The sequence below is a fragment of the Dasypus novemcinctus genome, chromosome Y, assembly GCF_030445035.2.
Source record: "Dasypus novemcinctus isolate mDasNov1 chromosome Y, mDasNov1.1.hap2, whole genome shotgun sequence".
Taxonomy (NCBI): Eukaryota; Metazoa; Chordata; class Mammalia; order Cingulata; family Dasypodidae; genus Dasypus; species Dasypus novemcinctus.
Window position 1 is genome coordinate 29,762,279 of NC_092216.1, and position 17,690 is coordinate 29,779,968.

General features: G+C 43.6%; 1 long non-coding RNA gene across 1 annotated transcript; it reads right to left on the minus strand.

Moving 5' to 3' along the window:
- Positions 1–254: 254 nt before the first annotated feature.
- Positions 255–5,592, minus strand: LOC131279828 (uncharacterized). The gene is made up of 2 exons (XR_011648068.1): positions 5,055–5,592; positions 255–1,770 (listed from the first exon to the last, which is right to left on the minus strand). It is a non-coding gene; the product is annotated as an uncharacterized lncRNA (long non-coding RNA).
- Positions 5,593–17,690: the final 12,098 nt, after the last annotated feature.

Here is a 17,690-nt window from a genome sequence, read left to right on the forward strand (position 1 = left end):
AGTTTTAGCAAGTACTATGTTGTTTGCTTGTCCCATTGTGTCCACATGGTGCAATCTCTGGCAAACACCTTTTCCCAGGCAAGAGACAACCATGAGCACCAGGATTAATACACATATCCCTATTCCTAAGGCAGATAAGAAATGTTGAGATTTCCACCAATCAACAGGTTTAAACTTATTTAAATGTGAAATCAAATCATTAAAGATATCCTTATCACTATCTACGTATATCTGATTATGAGACATTTCTAAAATCTTTTTCTGCAATTCCTCAATTTCTAATGACATATTTCCTTTATGTCCTAACAAATGATTTCTGATCTTATTCCATTGAAACATAGACATGTTATAATCCAAAGGAGTAATACAAAAATTACTTTCATTCCAATCACATTTCAATCCTCTTAACATATTCAAATTATAAACTTGATCTCCTAAGTGTAAAACAGCGGATTCCAAATCACTAACTCTGTTATTAAGTCCTTCATCAATGTGCTCTTGACTATGCCATAAGTCACTTGCATTCTTGTGCCAATCATGCACGTATTGCTGTGTCTGCATCGTCTCATGCAATGCAACAGCAGCAGTGGCAGCAGCAGTGATGACACCAATGAGACCAAGAATGCCAGCTATGAGAAGTCCCAAAAATCTCTTAGATCATTTCAACAGTCCTTGAGCCAAGTGGAAAAGAAGATGACTTTCAGGTGATGACTGCCACATCCGATTCATTTTCACCGGGATCCACACTCCTCGTCTTCAGCGAGCCATGGTGATAATATCTCCATTCTGTAAAATATTCTCAGACAAGCAAGTATACAAAGTGCCATCCTTATAGAACAAAGCATTTTCAGTAATGGTAGCCTTCCCTACCACAAACACATATGGATCTCTGACACATGATTGAAAATGATGAATTTGATCTAATTGTAAATATTGTCCATCCATACTTTTATTATCTTTCCATTCAGAAGTAGATACCACTCCTAAGAAGACTTTCCGTATTTGTTTTTGATCATGGATTCCAGTGCTATTGCACCATGGAAAAGGAACCCATTTCCCTATATTTTTCCAATCACTATTATTTTTGGTAAAAATTACTTTCTCATCCAAATCAAGGGATTCATGAAAGGGATACTGCATATTACTAATTTGTTGTCCCAAGCTATTTATACCATACCAAATAAATCTGCCCTTATATTTGTTGGGATTCCCCATAGGGGCACTTTCCCAAACTATTCCATAGGAATCATTAAAAACGACAGATCCTCTTCCCATATGGCATTCATACCATCTTTGCATATCATCAGCATTCCTCTTAGGACAACTATAACTTGGATACTTATATTCTTGGTATTGATAAGATGGGAATAAAGTTACTAAAGATTTAGTATTATTATGGCTAAAATTAATCATAGTTCTATTTTTCACAGCCATACATTGTGGGCGATTGCCAATGCAAAGAGGTCGGAAATCAAATGGAAGAAGGAGATTATAAATCTTTTGTCCTTCTTCTCGTGGCTTAAGTGGTAACCTATCATCCACGGGTCCAGGAAATATAATAGTTTTATTCAAATAGACAGGAAAAGAAGGATCTTTCCAGGTTAACACTCGAAGTAATGGGGGATTAGGGATATATGCCCAATATGTGTAATTACCATTACCATTGCCAGTTTCACTCACTGTCAGTAGGATCCACATGTGTAGAAGACTCCACTTCTTCAGTCCTAGGTTTAATCCTTTTTGCCGGAAGCCAGATTTCTTCTCCATTTTCTGAAATGATAAGAGCATAACCTCGCCCCCATACTTTAACCCTGCCTTTCTTCCATTCATTACTTAAAACATCTTTCCAAAATACTGGTTGATTCTCAGAGTCTGCAATTTCTGTGGATTTTTGAGAATGTCTAAAATGACATTCAGCTGGTGTCATAGAATCATAAATGTTAAGAAAATTTAAGGTAAATAAAGCCTAGCCAATTGATCTTTAGGTGAAATCATACCATCATCTCCCCCTTTTTGTTTTAAAAGCATAGTCTTGAGAGTATGATGGCATCTTTCAACAATAGCTTGACCTGTAGGATTATGGGGAATGCCGGTAACATGTTCAATAGCATATTTTTTACAAAAGGAAGCAAAGGATTTACTAATGTAAGAGGGTCCATTATCAGTTTTAATTTTTAGAGGGCATCCCATCACAGCAAAAGTAGACCAGAGATGTGAGCGAACATGATGAAACCGTTCCCCACTTTGAGCAGTAGCCCAAATGAAATGAGAATAAGTGTCAATACAAACATGAACATATTGTAATTTACCAAAGGATGGAATGTGAGTAACATCCTTCTGCCATAATTGATTAGGAGTCAGGCCTCTGGGATTAGTTCCAGCCTGAAAAGGCACTGCTGTCAGGGGTCCGCAGGTCGGACAAGTACGAATAATGTCCTGCGCTTGTAGTCTAGTAAGCTTTTGATATTTATTTCGCAGGCCTTTAGCGTTAATGTGAGTTAAAGCATAGTAATCATGAGCACTTTGTAAACACCCCACTAATAAATCAGCTCGAGCATTACCTGCTGTCATAGGACCAGGCAAAGATGTATGAGAACGTATATGTGTAATGTAAATAGGATGCTGTCTTAATCTAATGAGATGTTGCAAATCAGCAAAAAGTTGAGATAATTCATCAGTAACAAAGATATGAGCCGTTTCAATATGCTTAACAGTAAGGCATACATATTCAGAATCAGAAACAGTATTCAAAGGTTTCTTAAATATTGTTAATACCTTAATGATGGCAGCAAGTTCAGTACGCTGAGCAGACGTGAATGGAGTCTGCCAAGCCTGCTCTTTTCAAGAAGTAACTTATGCTGCTTTTTTATTACTATTACTATAGTAAATACTGTACAAGATAGTTGGGCTATGCACATAGCCCTGAAAAGCACTGTAAAAGTTTATTGTTGTGTTTTTTACAGATAGAGGAATGCAGCTGGCTTGATTAGTCTAAGAAGACACTAAAGAAAGTCTTAGCAAGTTTTAAAACAAAGTGATAGCAACACAGCTGGACATTAACTTTTGCAACTAGCAGTGTTTGGGATTGCTGCATACTACAATGTTGTTACTTTAATCTATGATAAGAGGTTGTTTTTGTGACACACACTCTTTTATAATAATTAAAACCACAATACTTTCTATAACTTGCCACATGCATTTAAGTTCCAAGAGTTTATGAAAATTAGCCATCCTACTTTAGGGCAAAACACACTTTTTTGCAAAAACTTATTAAATTTCAATTAGCATTCTCACAAACTTTTAACCTTTTTAATATTCATTTAAGTTTTACATCCTTCATATTATCCTGTAAAGAAAAATAAGCTATTCATTTCAATCTAGGCAAGAACAACTTTTTATAAAAAGACTTATAGTAATTTTGTTAATCAAGACTCACAATTTTTATCATTGTAGAGATCTTATTAACATTTAAACTTATGTATTAATATAAGCGCTTATTTAATTTTTGGCCATTTGAATAGAGCTCTTTTATAAATTTTTATTTATATTACCATCCGGAGGTATCAAAATACACACTGACATTGAACGAACACACACAGAACAATCAACAACACAGTAACAGAAACATACAGTTTACAATTAACTTATAATTCTTACTTTCTTGGTATAGCTGCTTTTAAGCTCTCCATTATATCACATTGTAAATATCACTTCTTCAGATTTCTTCTGGAATCCATGTTGCCTGTAACATGCAAGCTTGTGCTTGGAAACATTTTTATTAGTTATCAGCAATCAGTTAAGATAACTTGAGCAGCATAAATGTAGTTAAAACTCTAATTTAGCAGTTTAGACAGACCGTTAACACACATTTTTGGATTATTACTCTGTAAGACTATACTGAGACTTGAAGGTCAGGAGTAAACTATTGATTTAAAACTGAAAATTCCTTTTTAAACCTTGATAAAAATTTTGTACTAATTTTATTATCTTGGTTAAATAAGCCCAATTAGAATTAGCATGGAAATAAAACAGAACACCAATGTTGCCATGTTTTCCTCTTTTTTCAGTGGCTTAACTCTATTAGCCCCACCAGCCCACAGCTACATTGTCATGTAGACAGCAGGGGGGTTGCAGAGTTGCTGCCAGAATAGTTTCCTTATCTTAGTTAACACTTTAACAGAGAGTTTTCTTACAAGCCTGATTTCACTAACAAGGACATTATTCAGTATCTTTGCCCATTTTAAATCTTTCAATAGTTTAAAAGTTTTTGGCTCAGGATGAAACTTGACACCCCCTTGTGGGTTTTGAGCATCAGGAGGAATTTGTTGAATAGTTACAGGAAAAGCTGCTACAGCTTGCATAGCCAGAGGCTCACCTTGACTAGATCCCAGTAACAGGCACAGGATTTGGCTTAAAGCTGCTACGAACATAAGGCAGGTCTGTAGAGAAAAGTCCACTAGGTGCTTTTCCAGGTTCCGGAGGTGCAGAAGGAACCTCATGAGTCAAATTAGGATATATGTTTACCTTAGAAATATTTAGCTCCGACATAGATTTAGTTAAGAATGGATTTGTATCTCTAACTTCAAATAACTCCTCTTCTTCCTGTTCCTCCTCTGAATTCCTATCTTTACCTGTATCATTCATAGCCGTTTCCTCCCTTGAGAAAAGAACAATCTCTTCCTCTTCGTCAGACTGCAGAGGATCTAATGCAGCAGCAATATGCTGTCCTAAGGCCCAAACTGATACAGGTATATTCTCTCCTTTCTGATATGCTCTCCTCAATTCTTTCATTACTTGCCTCCACTGCTTAACATTCATCAAATTCTTTCCTTGCGGTTGAAACCAATAACAATGCTTTTGAACCAAAGCAAACAATTCTAACAAATCTGCAGTCTTAACTGTGACGCCTACACTATGCAACAGTGTTTTCAAAACCTGTGAATATTCTTCCAAGCGTCCTGGTTGATTACCCATACCCTGATGCTAACGGAAAGCAAAACTTAATAATATGAAGCAGCAATTTACCCGGGTTAATTAATTTCGACGCTCCTTACCTTAAAAAAGGCTTTTCAGCTTTCCGCGTTCCCGATCCAGAGGTGGAAGATCCTACGCTGCCGTGCCTTGATGAATCCTCTGCCTCGAGCCCCACGTCTGGGCGCCACCTGTCGGAGTCTTGTTCGGCGACCCGAGGTATCGGGAATGAAAGAAAAAGAAAGATTGGGTTCAGGGGATCTGAGAGCATTGATTTCTCAAGCTCATCAGACAAGTTTATTGAGTTGGGGGGCTAGTATATATACCCCTAACCTACGTGATATTCAGCACAAAATCAAGTTACCTATTACCCTTACCTCATGCTATATTAACTAATGATTGATGAACACCCAACAAACTTTACTGGAACTATTATTATAAGAATCAGTAACTATACTCATAAATCCTGTTACCCAGGTTGTTCTGTTCTATATGTATTGTTCTGCCTGCAGGTGTGCTTACCCAGCCAAGACCGTGCTCCGCACCGATAATCATAAGGGACAGCTTGACTCAGTGGTCAAGGAAGTAACTTGCTTCCATGGAAACAACATGCCTTTGTTTCCCACAAAGAGGAAGGGTAAAAATGCTAAAATATAAAATAAAATACCTGAAATATATACTTCTTCTGTCACATACATAGAAGAAAACCTCAAGGAATATAAATGTGAATTAATCAAATTAAAATTATAGTTGGAAATTTGGATACACAGATTCAGCAATCAAAAAAAAAAAAAGTCAACTACATACTAATACCATTCCATACCCTAAAAAATGATAATGTCATCTGTTTAAGATAAAAACATTTATCAGATATTCAGGTTTTAGTGCACTCATTTCTTTATACTTTATTTACTTCTTTGGTTTTTTACAAAGAAATTATGAGTTTAGAAAATAATCATGTGAAACATACAGGATTTCCATACATTTCCACACCAACAATTCCTTGCATTGTTGTAGAACATTTGCTACAATTCATAAAAGCACATCTTTTAACTATGGTCTGTAGCTTAACTTAGGTGTGTTTTCCCCATAAAGCATCCTATTATTAATAGCATGTATTTGTATTGGATATTGTTGTCATTCACATGAGAAAGTTTGCATAATTATATGGTAAACCATAATATATCATCCACCACAGGATTTACTGTGTTATATAGTCCCATGATTTGTGCAATCCATCCCAAGCGTACACTCAGTGGCTCTCAGTTTCTTGTAATCAAAGTTGTGTTGTCATCACCTCAGTCCATTTTAGAATGTTTTCATTACTTCAGAAAGAAAAATCCTTAGCACCTCCTCCCCAAATCCACAAACGTGGATGACACCTACCGTTTAATTTTAAGTTTGACTTACAAAAGATAAAGGGGTTCAAATGTTTCAAAGCTGAGGAACCTTTGTTCCTCAAAAATATAGAAATAATCAGGCATTTTGAGCTTTGTTGTTTCCATTAGTGTTTAACAAATAAATTTTATTATAGATACATGTTAATACACCATAAATCCATCTAACGTGTACAATCATTGGTATTCGATATAATCACAGTCATATATTCTATACAATCACTTAAATCATTTTCAGAGCATTTTCAGTATTCCAGAGATTAATAATAATAATAATAACAAAAACAGAGGTAAAACTCATCACCAATCAATCTTTCTTTGCTTCCCTACCATAAATAGCTGCTATTGTTTCCTTCTCTCTAGTTTATATGCATTTATATTTTCCAAAAATGGTTGTATAAATGGAATATCACCCATATTCGTATTTTACATGGGTTTCACCATGTTATACAGCCCCATGTTACGTTCTTAGCTTCCCTTCTAGCAATATACATGACCTTAGACTTTCCCTTTCAACCGCTGTCATACCCATATAATAGCTGTGCTAGTCACTAACACTATGATGTACTATCACCATTTCCATTCATCCCAAAGATTTACAAAGAACATTTTAACCAATTCTGCACAGATTTATCATCAGCTTTCCATTCCCTACCCTTGTTCTAATTTCTGGTGACCTATGTTCTAATTATTATTTCTGTAAGTTTACATAATGTATTGAATTCACATAGTGCAATCCTACAGTATTTGTGCTTTTATGTCTGGTTTCCTTCACTCAACATAATATCCTCCAGGTTAAGAAATGATACAGTAATAATTGGTCATTCCTGAAAAAATAATTGAAACAGAGACATAAGGAAACACCTGAAAACTTAAAAATACAGCTCTTAAAGGGACATGGAACTCAATGCAAAATATAAAACAAGAAATTCAAGAAAAATATACCAAAAATATTGTCCCTACCCAAGTGGTTTGTATTTTTCCCTTTTACACAGAAATCCATTCACTCTCCCGGGTCCCGCAAATAGTTCCTCTCCACTAACATCCGGAAGCAGCAGCCCTTGGCACCTGTAGGGTTTGGGATTAGACATTAATAGGACCAGTTGGAGTCTTCCTCACTCACTAGCAGATTGTCTCTGTCCTCTCTCAGGGGAGAGCAGAACTGGGAGAAGGCAAGACTCCCTCGCTCTCTAGCTCTGAGCCCCTGCCAGACAAATTGCCAGAGGTGACATGAGAGCTGACTCTAGAGCTGTCTGTAAACCTTGAACTGCCTCAAACCAGGACTGCATCTCGTTTCAGAGGTGGTGCTAGGGAACTCTAGTTCCAGGGCTGCATGCAGGTTTCACTGTGGAGATGGTGCTGGTTCTCCAAATGGAAAATAGATCATCCACAAGACTGCCATCCTTTTATCCTTTCAAAGGCACAAAATATTCCACTGCCCTTGAGGAACCCAAGCTGAAATACTCCTTCTAGGAAATCCATCCAGACTTCAGTCCACAAGATGAATAGCCTGAGGTTACTCTTTGTTCCTATGCAAACTCTCCATGCTCTTCTCTGTGCCTCCCAGTCACCTTCATCATTTGCCCACAGGCACCAACCCCTAGTCCTGCTTGCCCTCTGACCTTGCCTGTGTGGCATTTGCCTGCTCTTCTTAGATGAGAAGGTAGGCATCCTGATCTAGCTCTGGTCCTGGCAGATTGAGTCATATGTAGAACACCAACACACTAGGGCAGGGAAAGTCCAGGATCTGACAGAAATCCTGAGAATTCATAAAGCCAGATGCTCAAGATGGAGGAGACAGACCTAGGGGTAGTCAGGTGGGAAAAAGTGTCAGAGGACTGGCCTTTTCTTTTACATTGTGCAAATGTGCAGGAACTTGGTCCCAGTGCCTGAGCCTGACTTTCAGCAAGCCAGCCCCAACCCACACCTGAATCCCAATTCTACTCTGGTTGTCCTAATATTACAGGCATTGTCACTGGGCAGAGGGCTAGCAAAGAGTCTTGATTTTAGGGAGCTTTCAATCACTAGCCTGACCATACTGCCCTTCTTCAGGGGAGCATAACGTACCCTCTGTCTTTTTTTTTTTTCACTTTATTTATTTTAGTTTATTATATTTTTAGTTATCTTCTTAAAAATTAAATGATCATGCAAAATGTTACATTAAAAGCATAAGAGGTTCCCATGTACCCCACTCCTTACCCCTTCATCTCCTTCAATTTTTTAATTGCACTTTTTGAAGACATAAATCAGAGAAAATATTACATTCAGAAAGTGTAAGAGGGTCCAATATACTCCCCACCCCCCCTCACCTCACTCCTCCCACATCAACAACCTCTTTCATCATCATGGCACATACATTGCATTTGGCAAATACATTTTGGAGCACTGCTGAACCACATGGATACTAGTTTACATTATAGATTGCACTTTCCCCCAATACATTCAGGGGATTATGGCAGGATATGTAATGTCCAGCATCTGTCCCTACAATATCATTTAAGATGACTCCAAGTCCCAAAAATGCCCCCACATTACATCTCTTCCTCCCTCTCCTTTCTCTCAGCAACCATCGTGGCCACTTTCTCCACATCAATGCTACAATTTCATCCAATGCTGGTCACAATAGTCCCATAGTAGAATATCAGTAAGTCTGTGCTAATACATATTTTATTCCACCATCCTGTGAACCCTGGGATGGTGATGTCCATCCACCTCTATATTAAGAGGGGGCTTAGATTCCACAGGGATGATGACTGCAATTCTGCTTGCTGTTGTAGGCACTCTCGTTTCCCTGGTGTTGTGGTTGACTATCTTCACATCCCTGTTAGCTCTCCAACAAACCAGAGGAGTTGCAACTCTGTTGAGGCTCAGGGCCCAGCTGGCACATGGACAGCTCAGAGATTCAAGTCTTATGAGTATTCAAAAACCCTAGCACCAACCACAGGTTTAGTAAAAGTGTCAGAAGAGGGCATGTGTAGAAATGTCACGTTGGAGTTCAACTCCATCAAACTCAGGAATATGAATTCCAAAGCAGGGCCCAGTGACATGGCACTGAACTCCAGAGATGAAAGACAAAATATCAAAAACAAAGCTTTATAATATTTTTCAATTTTTAATACTGGAATTTATGGCAGATAGCTCATACCTCCTTTTAAAATGATTTTGGCTATTTGGGGCCCTTTACTCTTCCAAATAAATTAGATTATGCAAAAAGGGCTATTAAGATTTTTATTACAATTGCATGGCTCTCTAAATCAGGTTGTATAGAATTGTCATCTTAACAATATTTAGATTCTAATCTGTGAATATGGAATGTCCTTCCATTTATTTTAGTCTTCTTCAGTTTCTTTTCACAAAGTGTTATAATTTTCTGAATACAGATCCTTTATGTACTTGGATAAGTTTAATTCTCAAGATTTGATTATTTTAGCCATTATTAAAAATGGAATTTTTTTTTCTAATTTCTGCCTCAGATTGCATATCAGAAGCATATAGAATAGCTATTGGTTTTGCATATTAATCTTGTATCCCACCACTTTATTGAACTCATCTATTTTACCTAGAAGCTTTGTTATGGATTTTTAAGGATTCTCTATAGGATCATATTGCAAGAGAATAGTGAAAGTTTACTTCTCCCTTTCCTAATTTTTTGCCTTTTATTTCTTATCTAGGCTAATTGCTCCAGTTCAATTTTCTAGGAAACAATTCAATAATAACGGTGAGAGTGGGTCTTCTTGTCTTGTTCCTGATTTCAGTAGGAAAGCTTTCAGTCTTTCTGTATAGAGTATGATTCTAGTTTAGGTTTTTCCTACAAGCTCTGTATTAAGGAAACTTCCTTTTATCCCTATCTTTGGAGCATTTTCATCAAGAAAGGGTGCTGTATTTTGTCAAATGCCTGTTCTACATCAATTGAGAGGATCATTGTTTCTTTTTCATTAAATTTTCAGTGTGGCTAAATACACTAAATGATTGTCATGTGTTGAGCTACCATTACCTACCTTGGAGAAAACCCACTTGCAATGTGTGATACTTTTTAATGTGCTTTTGGAATCTGTTAGCAGATACACTTTAATTTATGCTTCTTAATCTTCATTTCAAAACTCTTCTTCAAGTCTCCATGCTTTTTTTCCCCCTTTCTGACTGCAGAACTCTCTTTAGTATCTCTTGTATTTTTTGTTCTTTAGTAAGATATTCTATCAGTTTTTGTTTGTGAAGTCTTTGAACTCACCCCCCGCCCAATATGGAAAAATTTTAATGAGTATTGTTCAAACCTAGAAGTGAAAATATAATGAAGGAAGCTTTGTTAATCAGCACTCCAATGTCTTAATGGTCAGCACTTTTCATATTTCAGGAGGAGTAGTGAGAATTAGAATTGTGGGCACAGCATGCATGTTTCATAACTATTAAGAACAGATAGGGTGCATTCTGGGGAATATTGTGGTCTTCCCTGGGAAGGCTGGGCACTTTCTTGAGGACTGGCACATAGACCTTGCAAAGTAGTGCCCAGGGAGAATTGTGGTCCTCCCTGGGAAGGCTGGACACTTTCTTGAGGGCTGGCACATAGACCTTGCAAAGTAGTGCCCAGGGAGAATTGTGGTCCTCCCTGGGAAGGCTGGACACTTTCTTGAGGACTGGCACATAGACCTTGCAAAGTAGTGTCCAGGGAGAATTGTGGTCCTCCCTGGGAAGGCTGGACACTTTCTTGAGAGCTGGCACATAGACCTTGCCAAGTAGTGCCCATGGAGTACTGTGGTCCTCCCTGTGAAGATTGGACACTTTCTTGAGGACTGGCACATACACCTTGCAAAGTAGTGCCCAGGGAGTACTGTGGTCTGCCGTCGAGCTGGAGGGCTTAGCCTCGCTCAGGCCCAAGAGTCAGGGGGGGGCTCGCTCCTGCCGAACCACCGGCGGGGGTTACTCCCGAAGGGAGCACTGGTTCTCCAGGCGTGGGGGATGCGCGGTTGGGGAAAAACCACGGAGACCGCTTGAGTGCAAGAACAGGTCTGCTTTATTATGGAAGTGCACTAGGTTATATAGGGTTGAGAGGGAGGAGTAAGATGGAGGGAGGGCTAGCTACGGGGCAGTAGTGGACAGGCTGAAGCTGATGGACAGCCCCGAGGTAAGCAGTTACCGGGGAAGAGGGCAGATTGTATGTTGGCAATATGGGCGGGACTGGCAGGGAAGATAGCAACGGCTGGAAAGGGGAGGAGGGGTGGCGAGAGGCAGCAACAATTGCTCTCTTTTTGTTTTTAAAAGGGAAACAATGAGGAAGGGGAGGGAGATGGGTCGGGGGAAGGTGAAGGGTGAGGGGGCGAGACCGGCTGGCTATGGGCGGACAACATAGCATCTGGCCAGGACGCATGTGTCAGCCCTCAGGGTCGGTGCACGCCAGCGCTAGGCGCACACCGAGCCTTACCAGCAAAACAGTCTCGCGATGCCCCTGAACCCTCCTGGGGGGGGGGGGAATGACAGGAGGTGGCTAGAGGCGTGAGGTACGAAGTAGGTCTCGCGGGCGGAAAGGGCGAGGAGGGCGGCGGGGGGGGGACTCAGTGGTGGCAAGGCATTGGTAATGGACTTGTACGAAGGAGCTGAACACTGCGTTGGCTTGATCTTTGGCAAGGCAGACCATCTTTGTGATGGCCCAGGGGCCCACGGTGAGGGCTAAGATGACGATGATGAGTGGGCTTAGGAATGGAAGGAGGTAAGGGAGGAGGGTATGAAAAACACTGGAAAAATAGTTTGCGTTTTCTCGCTCTTTGCGGCGTCTATCTAGTCCCTCTTGGACTTTTTTTAGATTGTCCTCGACAAGGCCGGTGGAGTTGGCGTATATGCAGCATTCTTCTCCAAGGGCGGCACATAGATCTCCTTCTTTAAGGAGGAGGAGGTCGAGGCCGCGGCGGTTTTGGAGAACTACTTCGGAGAGAGAGTTAAGAGAGTCTTTTAGGTATTTTACAGCATTACGAAGATAGGTGATGTCCTCGTCAACGGCCTGCCTGAGAGATGAGAGGGCAGAGGACTGTGTGGAGAGGGCGGTGATCCCTGTGCCTGCTCCTGCGATACCCAAAAGGGAAGCAACTGTTAGGACTGCAGTGATTGGCTCCCTCTTTTGTAATTGGAGAGAGGTTTGTCTGCGCAACAAACGGCGGAAGAAATCGGTGTCAGAGTGGTAAAGGACTCAAGGGGCGAGAAGGATAAGCAGACAAGTTTCATTGGTAGCATTGAGGGTGGCGACATTGAGGCAGGGGGTTAATCCGGTGGAGGTACAAAGCCACAGGGAGGTGTTATGGGGGATTAAGAATTTGGCAGAAGTGCTAGGAGAGGAGTAGTTAGCGCAGGCGTGCATAAGGGGATGGGAGCCTTGGCGGGGACGAACGCAGCGCCCTATGGAGGAAACAGATTGGAAGGTTAGAGGAACAGAGGAAGTGTTCCAGTTGCATCCAGTAGGATAATTTTCGGAGGATTCGCTGAAGGTGAGGTTTGTGGCGACAGGTTCGTATAGAGGAAGAGAGGGGGAGAGACAAAGCCAGCAGCTCCAGGTGAGACTGGGGTGAGATGAGTTCAGAGAGGTGTATGAGGCTTTGATTAGGCTGATGAGAGGACTGGGAAGCTGACCAGGGGGTAAGTGAGGCTTGGGGTTGTGGGAGCTGAGAGAGGCAGTGTTGAGGGGGGTGCCGGGCGAAGGAGCGGGCAAGGTGGGGCGAGATGGAGAAGGAGGCTGTGCCTTTGGAGGATTGAGAACTCGATTTGGGCCAATAGGGGTGGAGCGTGAGGGGATTGGCTCCTTTTTCATAGAGATAATGCTGCCGTAATCATGACCTACTGCATACAAGCGGGCTCCCCATGTGCAGCCCTGTAACCAGAGGTCGGAGTTGGGGTCTTTAACTGTGAGTGTGATGGTGTTCCATCGAGTAGCATTACGCTGGAGAATAAGGTATGGGTCTCTGTTAGGGGCACCGGACCATCCGTGAGTGATGGTTACGCACCCCCAAGAAGGACAGTAGTAATGCGTTGGGTCATGACATCCTCTGGCGGAGGATGGGCACATGTAGAAACCTGTGGCAGAGAGGCTGTTTGGCCCCAAATTGTAAGACGGGATGCTTATGCGTCCAGTGAGATTGAGGACATCAGTTGTGAAAGAGGGGGCGGAGGCAGTCACGTTGGAGGCGAGGAGCTGGTTGCCGCCCTGGCAGCTCTCACAGGTCAAGAGGGTGAGGGTCCAATTGAAGGGCTGATGATTTGGGTTGGCAGCGGCTGGGAGAGAGAAGGAAGCCAGGACGAAGGAGACGGTCGCGAGGTTGCATAGAGGCATCATTTGACGGTGCGGCATCTGTGGAGACAAAAGAAAAGAAAATTCCTCGCTCTCCACATGTGGCGAGCGGGCAGCATGAGGGGGGTAAAGAGAGTGGGGTAAGGGTTAGCAACTTTTTATGAGGAGGTGTTTCTAAATGAGGGCTGGTGCTGGATCCGGGTGAACGGGGAGACTTCTGGGCCGTATTCTTTATCAATGTTATCTCTCACTGAAGGCATAGGGTGCTGATTGTCTACTGGGACTAGAGGGTCGGTGGCAGGCTGGATGCAGCGCCCAGGGATCCAGAGAGGTTGCGGCTCAGAATCTGGAAAGACACAAGCAAAGCCTCTCCCCTGTGCTAGGAGGGGAGCGGGATCTTGCCAACGATTGGTGGTAGGGTCTTTCCAATGGACAAGGGGAACTTGTGAGGGTTGCCACATGGGTCCCCAGTGCTTATGGGTGGGGGAGAGCCCCTTGTTATCGAAGGTTAAGAGATTGTGGTGAATGAGGCAGGCAGTCACGACGTTGGCTGGGGCCTTGTGGGGAGAGGAGGTTTTTTCTTTTTGAATGAGTAGCTTGAACTGTTGGTGAGTGTGCTCGACGATTCCTTGCCCCTGTGGATTGTATGGAATGCCAAAGTGATGCGTGATGTGATACATCCGCACGAAGCTGGCAAAGGCAGCACTGTGATATGCTGGTCCGTTATCTGTTTTGAGATCCCATGGGATTCCCATGAACAAAATAGCTTGGTGAAGCGCCTTGATGCAATGTTTGGCGCTCTCCCCCGTGAGGGGGACTGCATAGCACAGATGTGAAAAGGTGTCAATTGCCACATGAAGATATTTGAGGCGGCCGAAGGCGCTGACATGAGTGACGTCTAATTGCCACCTCGAGTTTGGGCGGAGGCCGCGGGGGTTGATGCCCTGAGGCTGTAAAGGTCCAAGTGGCAGCAAAGGCGTGCAAGTTCAGCACGCACACACAAGGTGCTTGCAAGTTTCAATAGGGATGTCTGGAAAGAGCTTCTGGATGGACTGCGCAAAGAAGTGAAATTGGGAATGTAAAAGCTTGGCTTGGTTGACAAAGTCTCCAAGCCGTGGTCCATCGGTGGAGTCTTCATGAAGAGTGACTGGGTTTATCTGATGGGCGGACACGGAAGCGTCAGCAAGGTCATTTCCCTGAGTCAGAGGTCCTGGTAGGCCAGAATGGCTTCTAATCTGAGCGATGAACCAGGACTGTTGCTGTTCTTCAAGCAGTCGCTGCACAAAGGCGAGTGCCCGGTTGATGTTTGAGTTACTTGGTAGGAAAGTGGCAAGTGGAAGGCTATGACACACTTGAAGAGTGTATAGGCTGTCAGTAAAGATGTTGAGAGGCTGGTCTGGGTGAATATTGAGGACTGCAGCGATGGCTAGAAGTTCGCCTACTTGAACAGAAAAGTCATTTGCGAACAGCAGTTGCCGCGGCTCAGGATTGTCGGGAGTGTATATGATGGCAGCAAATGTCATTTTGGAGGTATCTGTGAAGGCAGTGATGGCAGAAGGAATTGGGTTCCGTGCGGGCAATGGACAGAACGGGTTGGAAAACGCTAATTGAGACATTCCTTGCAGCAATCGGTGATGAGGATAGTGGTTGTCAAAGGAGCCATGAAAGAGCTCTACTAAGCTTTGCATTTGGGCATTGCTAATGATGAGGGAGGTAACATCCTTGGCATCTAAAGGCCAGACAATGGTGTGCGGCGGGACGCCGTATGTTTGTATGGAGAGAAGTACTAAGTCAGTGGCCAATGCGATCCAGGCTTTTATAAAAGGGCAGATTTTTGGGAGTTTGCTTTTTGACGTATGCAGAAAAAGGAGAGGGCCATCTTGCCACAAGAGGCCTGTGGGAGTGATTGGCGTTGGCAGGACTAAAGCTAAAACTGGAAGGTCAGGGGAAAACCGCTCTAGGCGGCATTGCTGTAGAGCGGCACTGACCTGTTGGACGGCTTCTCAGGCAGCGGGGGTGATGGTGATGTTACGAGTAACTGCAGTTGGTGGGCTATCCTTGGTCTGCAAGAGCTCGAAGAGGGGCTGCATTTGCACTGTTGTGATGGGGAGCGCTGATCGAAGCCAATTGATTTGCCCTCAAAGCCGTTGGAGCTCAGTGAGTGTCATTTTGTGGGAGACGTGAATTTTTGGGCTCACACTTTGAATGGACTGGTGAAAATGAAAGCCTAAGAATTGGAAAGGAGGTTGGAGGTTTATTTTGTCAGACTGCACAGTAAGCCTGAGGCTGGAGAGGTTTGTTATTGTTGCCGAGAGCAGATCATTGAGGAGCACATGGGAGCTCGCTGCCAAAAGGAGGTCGTCCGTGTAGTGGAGGATGTATGTGTGCTCCGGATTGAACTTGGAGCGCAGTGGCTCAACGGCATGGTTGACATACAGTTGGCATATAGTAGGGCTGTTGCGCATGCCTTGAGGTAATACTTTCCATTGAAATCGCTGTGCTGCACCCTGGTTGTTGATGCGTGGAACTGTGAACGCGAACCTCGGACAGTCTTGGGGATGAAGAGGGATAGAGAAAAAGCAGTCTTTGATATCGATGGTTGCTGCATGAAAATGTTGGGGGACTGCGGTGGGATGCAGGCATCCTGGCTGAGGTGATCCCATTGGCTTAATATGCTTGTTGATCTCATGGAGGTCGTGGAGAAGGCGGAACTTGCCGGTGTTTTTCTTGTTAATGACAAAGATTGGCGAATTATAGGGACTAGTGGACGGCTCAATATGTCCTGCTTGTAGCTGCTCTTTGACGAGGGCAGAGAGAGCTTGTAGCTTGTGAGCTGGCAAGGGCCACTGCTCGACCCAGATGGGCTCCTCTGTGTCCCATTCCAGAGGGATAGGGTCAGGTTTTGCGACGAGAGCAGTGGACCCTATAAGAGGGGGGGGGGAGCAGCGTAGCTGAGAAGGCTTCTGTGGTGATTCGGGCTTTTAGCTGGCTGAGGACATCTCTTCCCCATAAGATGGTCTGGACTGAAGAGAGGACGAGTGGGCGAATTTGGCCTTCATGGCCTTCTCTGTCACTCCAATGCAGAGGCTGGGATGTTTTCCAGGAGGTAGCGGCTCCTGTGGCGCCGATGACTTGAGGGCCAGTCTCAAGGGGCCAGTGATTAAATGCAGCAACTTCAAAAGGAACGCAGGAGATCTCAGCGCCAGAGTCTAGGAGTCCATCGAGCCATTGCCCATCGATCTTGAGCTCTAATGAGGGTTTCCAGTGACGCGAGATAGGCATTGTCCACATTACGGCTTGGGAATTTTTCTGAGGGCCTCTTGAGGGTGGGGCTGAGGCCTGCCCCGCTGGGAGTTTAAAGGCTGCTGGAAACTTTGGGCAGCACGGCAGTCGCGGGCCCAGTGATATCCTTTCCCACAACGCGGACATGGCGTAGAAGGGCCCCTTGGTCATCGCGACGGCGGGTCGGAGCGAGGTGCCGGGCCTGGCTGAGAGCACTCACGGACAAAATGGCCGGGCTGGCTGCATCGAAAGCAGACGGAAGTGGAGGTAGATGAAACAGCCATGGCAGATGCAAAGGCAGCGGTGAGTGTTTTGACTTGCGGGTCAACATCACGGCAGGCAAGGACCCACTCATGCAGAGCCTTGTCACGTATAGGGAGGACTACGGCCCGGAATGGCACAAGGCATCCGTCTATGATAAGCTCTTTGGCCAGCGCGAACTGGGCATCCTCGCTGGAGATCTTTCGTTGGCAAGCTTCCAGAACACGGGTGACGAATGCTGGGAAGGTTTCATTGGGGTCTTGAAGCAATTGTGCGAGCTTGGTGGGCTGCTTGGTGGAAACTAGAGAGAACGATCGCTGGACGAGGACTTTTACCCGGTGCCAAAACCCTGGGTCGATTTCGAGATAAGAGCGAGGGTCTGCATAATTGTTGGTCCCCGTGTATGCATCGGATGGATCCAGGATGCCAGCTTGGGCATTCTCTATTACCTGCCGGTCAACAGCCGCCTGGTAGTGAGCGCGCCATTCAATAAATTGTCCTGGCATGAGGAC